This window comes from Leptonychotes weddellii, unplaced genomic scaffold (assembly GCF_054177405.1).
Source record: "Leptonychotes weddellii isolate Sample4059 unplaced genomic scaffold, ASM5417740v2 HiC_scaffold_6965, whole genome shotgun sequence".
In the NCBI taxonomy this organism is placed as follows: Eukaryota; Metazoa; Chordata; class Mammalia; order Carnivora; family Phocidae; genus Leptonychotes; species Leptonychotes weddellii.
Genome location: NW_028039112.1, coordinates 1 through 9,721, shown reverse-complemented (window position 1 = coordinate 9,721; position 9,721 = coordinate 1). Strand labels below are relative to the sequence as shown.

The window sequence follows — 9,721 nt, the reverse complement described above, 5'->3', positions numbered from 1 at the left end:
CCATGCCCTTCCCCACAGGAGATTACCCTGGATGGGGCTGTCCTCCCTGGGACTCCAGTGTTCTCGGCAGCCGGCCCAACTCCGGGAGGGCAGGGTCATGCAGCCCCTAATCCCCTGCGACAGCAGGCGGGGCCCCTGGTGCCCCACTCCCAGCCCGCCAGGGGAGCTCTGCACTCACAGCTCCTTCCAGGGTCTTCGTGCTAGGGCCTAGGTGGGTGGTAGACCACAGACCCAGAGTTCTGGAGTCCAGACTGTCAAAATCCTCGGCTGGGGCATTCTGGAGAAAAGCCCCTGAACCCCCCAGAATGTTCTGGGCAGATGGCTTGCCCAAATCATGAGTCATAAAAGTTCTCATCTGTTGGACATGTACACATGTCTGAGCTCACTTGATCCACCCCACAGCCTTTGAAGAGGTGAATGCTGTGAAGGCCCAGAGAAATCAGACCGCTGGCCCAAGGCTGCACAGCAGGGCCAGGACTTGAACCCGTGTTTGGCCAAAGTCCAAGCTCAGGCTTCACAGCCTTACTTTTTTCTCACTTCCTTTTGTTTTCTCTAGCCCGTTGGTCCCCACAGCCCTGACATTGTATGGTGGGGGTGAGTGGCAGCCATGAAGGCCCCTGCCCAGTGCCCCTCCTGCTTGGGCAGCTCGTCGTGTCCTCTTGACAGTGGTGGGGGGTGTCCCTGTGAGCCAGGAGCCCTGGGGAGCTCTGAGGAGTGGGGAACAGGGATCCGCCTACAGAGGCATCACAGCCTGTGAGGGGATCTGAACTGAGCTCTGGGTGACCTTTCTAGGTCATTCCTTCATCCACCAATTTGGTCATTCCACAAGGATCTGTTAAGTGCAGTGATGGCTGGCACCTGAGACACGGGGCTCCGCAGAACCAGCCCCAGACCCTCCCTCATGGAGCTTCCAGTCTGGTGACAGAGAGACAGTGGAGTCAGCAAGTCTCACACACAAGTGCGAGCTTGTAGGTGGGGTATGGGCTCAGAAGGAGAGGATCATAGTACAAGGAAAGTAGGTAACGGGGGGGGGGGGGGCTTTAACTTCGTGGAGGCATCTGGGAGGCTTCCTGGAGGAAGTGACTGCTGATCCAAGGTCTGAACTCTAAGGGGGAGTGAACCAGGCCTAAGAGGAGAGGGAAGAGCTCCATGTGCAGAGGCCCTGAGGCAGGAGGGAGGCCCGTGGTGGGGAGGCTGTGTCTGGAGAGGAGGCTGAGGAGGCGGGCAGGGCTAGGACTGGGGGTCCCATTGAAGGGTTTCAGCTGGGAGTGACGTAGCTAGATTTGCCATACGAGGAGCCTCATGGTTCTGGAAGGTACAACCAAAATGAAGGCGGCAGGTCAGCCTGATTTGCACCAGCAGCAGGGGCTGTCCCGGGGCAGACGGGGGCTGTATCCTGGGGCTTGTGTGACTAGCTGGAAGCCCCAGGTGGACTTGGGGCAAGCTGGAGAAAGCATCTACCTCCCTTGGCCAAAGCCAGGGGCCCCGGAGAAAGGGCCTCCCCCTCCCCTGCCCCTCTGCCTGCCCTTCCGCCTGCCGCCGCACCTCTGCCTCAGCTGGGCCTCTGCGTCCTTACCACGCTCATTCATTCACAATCTCCTCCAGAAAGGGGGAAGTTTCCAAGCCTCGAGGATGGAGGTGCTGGCCCTGGGCCCGCCCAGCTTGCCTGCCCACCGCCCCCTCCTCAGATGCCCCCACCCTGGCCTGCCCTTTCTTTATGGCAGGCAAAGTGCTAATTCCCAGCGCAGAGAGGTGGGCCAGGGGCCGCAGCCAAGAGAGGAGAGACTGTTTACAGCCTCCGGCGGCTCTTGGCTCCAGCGGTCCGGCGGGCCGGCCTCGCGGTGACATGTTTATTCTCCAGGCCCTGCTGCTGGCCCCGGCTCCTGGCAGGGCCCGGCGCGGGCTTCTTGGTGATGGGGACGGGCTGGCGGCTGGGGGCAGTTTGCATCCCTAGGCTGCTTCCCTCCTCCTGTTTTCTTCCCGTTCAGGCAAAATGTGGGGTTGAGGCCAGGGGCCCACTCCCCTCCCTGAAGGCACCGTCCCCACCACAGCCCCTCCCGGTCCCTTCAGCCAGAGCCCCACCCGGGCCACTCCCAGGAGACCCTCTGCCGGCAAGCCTCCCATGTCCCACCGGACAGGTCTCCAGGGCGTCCCCCGCCTGCTGGCCAAGCCAGCCTCCGTCACTGATGCCCTCGGCAGATTCCTGCCGAGCACCGCGCACGGGCCAGGCCCCGGTGGTGGCAGTGAGCAAGACAGATGAGGCCCTGTCCTCTGGGGCGGGCAGCCCAGTGGGGAGCGGCCGGTGTCCCCTGGCAGCGGGGCCTGAGGACCTGAGGATCATTCACAGGCTCTCCTCCCCACCGAACCCATTCACGGTGCCTGGCTGGCAGGAACCAGGGAGCCAGCTTTGGAGCCAGACTGGGCTGGGTGCAATCGCAGCCCTGCTGCTAGCCAGGAGGGGGACCTCAGATGCGTCCCTGCCCCTTTCCCGGCCTCTGCTTTCTCATCTGTAAAATGGGAGGCATGGGCCAAGTTACAGCTGACCTCACGGGGCTGAGCATGTGCCCAGGCGGGATCGCCACGGGCCACGCTCTGCTGGGCATGCAGTGATGAACCAAGACAGAGGCTTTCCCGGGCAGTGTGTGAAGCAGGGGCAGCTCTCCAGAGGGGCCGGGGTGGGGAAGGACAGGCCTGATTCTGCCAAGCGTAGCAGGGACAGGGCTGGTATCCCTGCATCCTCATCCCGGGGCCCTCATTGAAGGAACACCCTGTCCAGGCTGGAGTCTCCCCGTGGGTGGGGGTCTGACTAGGGTTGCTGGGGACACAGGACATTCAGGAGGTTTCCGGCTCCCCACGTCCGTGGGGACCCACCCCAGAGTCCATGTGCAGTATGGAGTATCAGCTGGGGAGTTGGGACCCCTGGGTTCTCATTCTTGACTGGCCAGCACTTTGGGTGAATCATGCTGTCTTGCCTCTGTTTCCCTGGGGTCCAACCCCACGACATGTCAGTGTTCCCTCCAGATCTGGGTTCTTGAGCTCCAGTGGTGAGGGACCACACCCCGTGGCTGGGGCCTCGTTCTGCAGCATCTCAGCAGAGGCTCCCATGCACACCGGGGAGGGGGGTGGGCAACAGCACCTTCCTCTGGCCGGTCCCACCGTGAAGACCCGAGCAGGTGCCTACTCCCGGGCCCGGCACCTCTGAGCACATGGGTCCTTCGAGGCAGCCCTAGCTTGCACGCTGACTTCTTGTTGTCTTCCCTACTCACTCCTCTGAGTCCTTACCCCACACGCCACCTGTCCCCTTTCAAACAATTCCGCGGGAAACTTGGGGGCCTCCAGACCAGGAGTCGGCAAGCTGCTTCTTAAAAGACCAGATGGTAAATGTTTTCGGCTCTGTGGGCCAGTCTCTGGGTTTCTGCCCCATATTCTTCTTCCTTTCTTTACTTACCTGTTTAACAAATACTCCCTTAAAAACGTGAGAACTGTTCTTGGCTCAGCTGGTGGGTGGGTTGCAGCTTGCTGGAGCCTGTTGTAGAAGAGCAGGGTGGGCTCTGGGCTTGCCGTGTGTCTGTGTTTTCTGAGCACGGACTGTGGCCTGGGCCTGCTGAGCTGCACACAGATGGGCCCTGTTCCCTCTGACGACCACCCTGCCTAATAGGCACTATGATCCCATTTTACAGATAAGGAAACTTTGACCCGAGGGGGGAGGACACCCGCCCACGGCATTGGAGCTGGTCAGGGCAGCATCAGGATTTGAGCCCAGACCACCAGTGTCCTCGTTTTGAACCGCCCGTGGCTTGCCACCTGGCTTCTCTGCCTTCCGCCCCCACCCAGTTACTCTGAGTGTGACGGAAGCCCAGATTCTATCTGCTGTTCCTGGCTTTTTCTGCCTTTCTCTTGGCCTCCGGAGGGTATATGCATTCCCCTTGGCATTTGCCCCCTCCCATCCTCTCCCCCGGTACCTTCACATGCCCCAAATTAGGAAGATGGCCTCCGGAGTAACCCAGAGTCCCAGAATCAGCTTCAGCAGCACCTGCTTCTCCGGGGCCAGCCCAAGGCAAAGCGGTGTCCCTGCAGCTGCTTGGCCCACATTCTGCAACCCTATATCTGAGCCACATGGGCGCAGCCAGAGCACTTGACCTGAGGCGGGGATGAGGGGCCCCAGGCAGGCGGCCCAGACGTTGCCTGCAGGGCCTGCCCTAGCGGTAGAAGCAGCTGAGGCTGGGAAGGCCCTGGGGAGAGCCTGTCCCTTGCCACGGGTCAGGCACCAGGCACAAAAAGTGACCCATTGGTGTCCTGAACCTGTCGGCCACCAGAGGCTAGTTCTGAACTTTCTCCCTTCCAGGGTTTAGCTATATAAAAAAAAAAAAAAAAGGAAGTTGGGAGGGAGTTTGGACAAGTAGTTCAAATGAGAAAGAACACAAGTAATAAGTATATAGGAAAATATATACATGAAAACTATTAAAATCCAGGAAAAGCAGTAAGACCCAGTGCTGATGATGTTGCTTAACTAAGGCTCATTCCTGTTGCTAGTGGCGGCACGAATCTGAATCATACCGCTTTCCCCCAAACCGTTTGTTAGTATCTAACAAGGGCTTTACAGACACGCCTCTGTGGGACCCACCATCCCGTTTCTGAAAACGCATCCAAAGAAGTAACTTGTAAGGATGGAAATACAAGGATGCTCTTTGCACTGTTATCATCGTGGGGGGAATTCTAAACGTCCAGCAGCCCGGTATGGGTAAGAAGAATGCTGTGTGTCCCTCGCGTGGAAGGTGGTGTGGCTCGGACTGACCACCGTGGAGCTCACTCAGGGACAGAGTCGCCAATGCCCTCAAGCGGATGACAGAGCAGCAGATCCTAAAGCCGCGTACGTGTCTCCGTTACCCCTGTGAGGAAGCGTGTTGCGTACGTTCCGGCTGGAGGAGAGTTTGGAAAGCTGATGTGGCTGCGTTCGGGAGGTGATGGGGCCCACCTTCTCCCTGAGACACTTTACTCCTGTCACTGGCTCATCTTTTTTTTTTTTCTTTTTAAGATTTTATTTATTTTAGAGAGAGAGAATGTGAGCAGGGGGAGGGGCAGAATCTCAAACAGACTCCATGCTCAGTGCAGAGGCCGATGTGGGACTCGATCTCACCACCGTGAGATCATGACCTGAGCCGAAACCAAGAGTGGGACGCCTAACCGTTATTTATTAAGGGGGGGGGATATTCTAAATGTCCAACAGCAAGGTAATAAAACCCAGACGTCCCCCGTTCATATGCTGCTGAGCATCTTCAGCTGTCACCCTGTGACGAGGTGGGTGCCCTCACAGCTGTCTTTGGGGTGGCTGGCTAGTTCTCAGGGACGGCCTGAACCGCGCCCCAGGCTGGGGGCTTCGACAGCTGAGATGCATCTTTCTTGCACTGCTGGAGGCTGGAGGTACAAGCCCCCGCCGTGGGCAGGGCTGCTGTGCCCTGAGGCCTCTCTCCTGGGCCTGCAGGCGCCACCTTCTCCCCGTGTCCTCACACAGTCCTCCCTCCGTATCTGTGTCCCAACGGCTTAGAAGGACAGCAGTCACGATGGATCAGGGCCTACCCTAATGGCCTCATTTTAACTTCATCACCTCTTTGAAGGCCCTGTTTCCAAATAGGATCACATTTGGAGGTGCTGGGGGTTAGGAATTCACCGTAGGAATTTGGGGGACATAGTTCAGCTCATGTCAGGCATCCTCCACCAAATGGAAGCCATTCAATGGGTTGTGTTTCAAGCGACCCTGGCACCGTGGGGTACAGAGCCTTCGGGCTCCCCGTTGCCATGAGCCCCCAGAGTCCGCAGGTCCCATTAGCTGCTGGGAAGGAGGCACTGCCTGAGATGCTCTGCCCCAAGGGGCAGCAAGGAGGCTGGGCAGAGGCCTGGGCCAGCACCCGGCTCCAACTCATGGGAGCTGTGAGGCCTTGGACAAGCCACCCCACGCCTGCCTCTTGGGTCCTCGATACCAGAGGCCAGACCCTCTGCTTCCGACGCTTGCATCCTCGCTGCCCTGTGCCACCCCTGGTCTCGCCAGGCTTGATGGTAGTACCAGCTCCATGTGGGGTAAGAAGGGGCCACCCACAGAGGGCGTGCACAGCGGCTGCAGCAGTTGCCACCCCATTTCACAGATGGTGCAGCAAGACACGGGAGTGCAGCTCAGAAGCGGGAGAACTGCCTCCCTCACATTTAATAAGATGAGCCGGGGCTGGGGGGCCGGGGGGCGGGATGCCTGGGCGGCTCAGTCCGTTAAGTGCCCGACTCTTGATTTCACGCTCCACGCTCAGTGGGGAGTCTGCTTGGCGGTCTCTCTCCTTTTCCGTCTGCCCTCCCTCGCGTGCTCTCTCTCTCTCAGATAAATAGACAGCCGCGCAGAGAACCTGTCTGTGCACTTTGTGCGTTTTCGTCCTTGAACAGCACCTGTCCGGAAGCGTCCTGGTAGCCGCCGAGTGCCCCAGTCAGCCAGGCCGGCGGAGCCTGGGCTCCCACTCCCAGCGGCACGCTTGCGGGGGCGACCTTGAAGGCCGTCCTCCCGGCTCAGACTCGGCGCTGCCGTTCTCACGGGAGCCGGGAGCCTCGGAGGAGGCCCTGGGCCGGGGGCAGGGGGCCGGCGCCTGCAGGCAGCTCAGACTCACAGGCCCTGAGGGTAGAGGTCGGGCAGGCTGCTGACAGATGCGCTGAGTCAGTGGTGTGGGAACGGAGGCCTTGGTCGTCCCCACAGAGATTTTCTGTGACTGGTTCCACGAGCGAGCGAGCGAGCGAGCGCTGCTAAGTGAGGCGGAGGCCATCCTGGGGCGTCTCTTGCCAGGCTGGGGGCCGGCACTGGCGCCCTTCCTCTGGGTACATAATATCCCATAATAGGGTCTGGCTGTTTGGAGTCCAGAGACGGAAAAAAAGATTGACATCATCCAAGTATTGGGTTCGGTGAGTGGAATGCCTGCTGGGCCCGTCTCCACAGAGGCGGCTTCTCTTCTCCCGGGGAGATGTGCCCAGGTGGCCGCACTGCAGGGAATCGGACTATCCTGGGCTGAAGGGTCCCCCGGGGTTCACGTCCACCGAACCCGTGAGCGTGGCCTTATTTGGGAAGAAGGCCTCTGCGGACACGGTCAAGTACCGAGGAGGCCGCCCTGGCGTGGGATGGCCCTGAGTCCCCCAGCCACTGTCCCTGCAGGAAGAGGGAGACACGTGCACACACAGGGCCACGTGAGGACGGTGGCGGGGGGGTGGTGATGCCACGGCCAGCCGGGGCACGCCAGGAGCTAGAAGAGGCAGGGAGGATCCACCCCAGAGCCTGCGGAAGGAGCGGGATCTCCGACCTCTCCAAACCGAGGGAACGGGTTTCTGTCGTTCAAGCCCCCCAGCGTGTGGGACAGCAGTGCACGCTCCCGTTGGAGCTTGCCTTGGCCCCCCCTCCTTGGCGCTGGCACGCTCCCTCTTACCGCACCTGCTGCCAGAGATGGGAGCGTCTTTCCTGCAGCCTTGGGGCCTCGGTGGGGCTGGCGGGGGGGGCAGCACGCAGTAGGTGCGCGGCCTGTTTGTTGAATGCATGAGGGGGATGTCGGGGGCCGTGGGGGGAGGACAGGAAGGGCAGGGGTGCGGCAGGGGGAGGAGGGCAGCCCCCGTGGCCCCTTCCCTCCCTGCATGCGCCCTCCCCTCCCGGCCCAGTCCTGGCTTCTGGGGGCAGGGGGCGAGTAGGGCCACTGAGCCGGCGCAGCCCAGGCCAGAGTGCCCACTGCTCACGTCCCCGCCCCGCCCCTTGCTGCCCGTCTGGCTCTGGGCCACGTACTGGACTGCAGTGTCCCCAGCTGCAAAGTGGGTTTGCAGCATCCCTTCTTTGGGTGTTCTTGGGGAATGAGCGGGGTGGCCTATGGGAAGCCGTGTGCCTGACCTTTGTGTGGGTCTCGACAAAGGCTGATTGGGTTGACGAGCAGCCAGAGCTGGCCTGGGGGGGCGGAGAGAGGACCACCCGCCCATGGAGAAGGGAGGGGGGCAGGATGGTTGACAGTGTGGCATTAGAGGGGGCTAGGTCTGCACCGCTGTTATCCTGGGGTAACCTTTGAGCAATTGACTCGACTGTTCTCTGCCTCAGTTTCCCCACCTGGAAAATGGGGAAGAGGAGGCTCCAACCGCACAGGTGGCCAGGAGGGTATGAAGTGTGGCAGGACACTTGAACCAGCGGCGGTCCACAGAGCCGGCGCCTGGAGAGGATGGGGTGGGGGGAGGTGGGAAGCCGAGAGTGTACCTGACAAGGACGGCGTGCTGTGCCTGTCGGAACCCGCTTGTCTTCATTTCTGGGCTGCATTGGGGGCTGAGGAGAGAAGCATTGGCAAGGCAGTCCAGGGGAAGCTTCCGGGTGCAGAAGCCTGGCCATCCCTCGGAACGGCTGTGGTCCCCAAGCCATCCACTCCGCTGCCGCCCCCTGTTTTGATGGAGGGGAGGGGACAGGGGGATCCCAGGCTCAGAGGGAGCACAACTTGCCCAAAGCCACACGCTGTGGGAGAGGTGGCCCTGGGTCTAGGCCTGTGGACTCCCCGTCCTGGCCTGCCATGGTTCATGTGTTGAGGGGTGAGTAAGATTGGGGTCCCTCCTCACCCACACACCTCCCTGCCGGCACCAGGGAACTTCTGGCAGGATCAGAGGGCAGTCTGATCGTGGAATGGAGGCATCTGGCTGGGGACAGAGACCCCAGCCTGCTTAGCTGGCAGCCAGGGTCCCGTTCACCATCTCGGATCCTGTCCTTCAGAGAAGGGTGGGGGACCCTGACCCTTTTCCTGTGGTCCTTTCTCTCCTTTCTGTGTTTCCTAAAATCGCGTATAAAGGCCCCATGTGCCAGCTGCAGCCCCAGGATCGTGGGCCCCCATCTTTGCTCCCCTGAGACCACCAGGAGGGCTGCTTTATGCCCATTGTGCAGATGGGGTCACTGAACCCTGCTGGGCTGGTGTTTCTCCTTCTTTGTTTCCGGCCTGGGTTGGGGAAGGCAGGCTCCCCTGGTCTCCTGGACTTAGGGACAGATGGGCAGCACTTTCCAGGGTGACCCCAGCCTGAGGGAAGGGGGGGGAATCCCCGCTGCTATTTTGGGCTGCTCCAGGTGGGCCCCGGGCGGGCGCCACCCCCAGGAAGCCGCAGCTGCCCAGACGCGGGAGCATCGTCCTGTCCCTGGGGGACCAGCACCCCCTGCTCGGCCCCTCAGGCCTTTCTCTCCGGGCAGAGGGGGGGACCCCGTGGGCCGAAGCCGCTCAGCACAACCCCGTGCCTGGGTGTTCAGAGCGCTCTTCGGTCCTCCCTCTGCCGTGGGTGGCTGTAAAAATAGCACTTGGTTTCAGTTAGGCCCGGGCGGGCGGGGGTCCGGTTTCCCCTGCTCCTGGAGGAATTACCGGCCCACATGTTGCCAGGAGGCTTGGCTGGGAGAGGCAAGCGCGGCTCCAAGCCGGCGAGCGGCGGCACAGATGGAAACTCGATCACCCGGCTCAGCAGACTGTTTGATTTATTTTAAAATCAAGCAGATGGCTGCTACAGGGGTTTGTTTAAGTTCAGTGCGGAGCCGGGCCCGCAGCCAGGAGCCTCGGGGCAGCTGTGCCAAAAATTTTTCAATGACTTTGGTCGTCAAACCACCTCTTCCCCTCCTTTTTGAACTTCAGCCTCACCACACACATGTCGGCCTTCTAGCGCCTTCTCCCGTTCTCTTTGTCTCTGTCTTTGGGTTTCTCTCTCC

The 9,721-nt window shown here is 60.8% G+C and overlaps 1 long non-coding RNA gene across 1 annotated transcript; it reads right to left on the bottom strand.

The window, feature by feature from the left end:
• Positions 1–4,382: 4,382 nt before the first annotated feature.
• Positions 4,383–9,688, bottom strand: LOC145719758 (uncharacterized). Its single transcript, XR_014142586.1, has 3 exons — positions 9,654–9,688; positions 8,252–8,428; positions 4,383–7,540 (listed from the first exon to the last, which is right to left on the bottom strand). It is a non-coding gene; the product is annotated as an uncharacterized LOC145719758 (long non-coding RNA).
• Between the last annotated feature and the right edge of the window lie 33 nt (positions 9,689–9,721).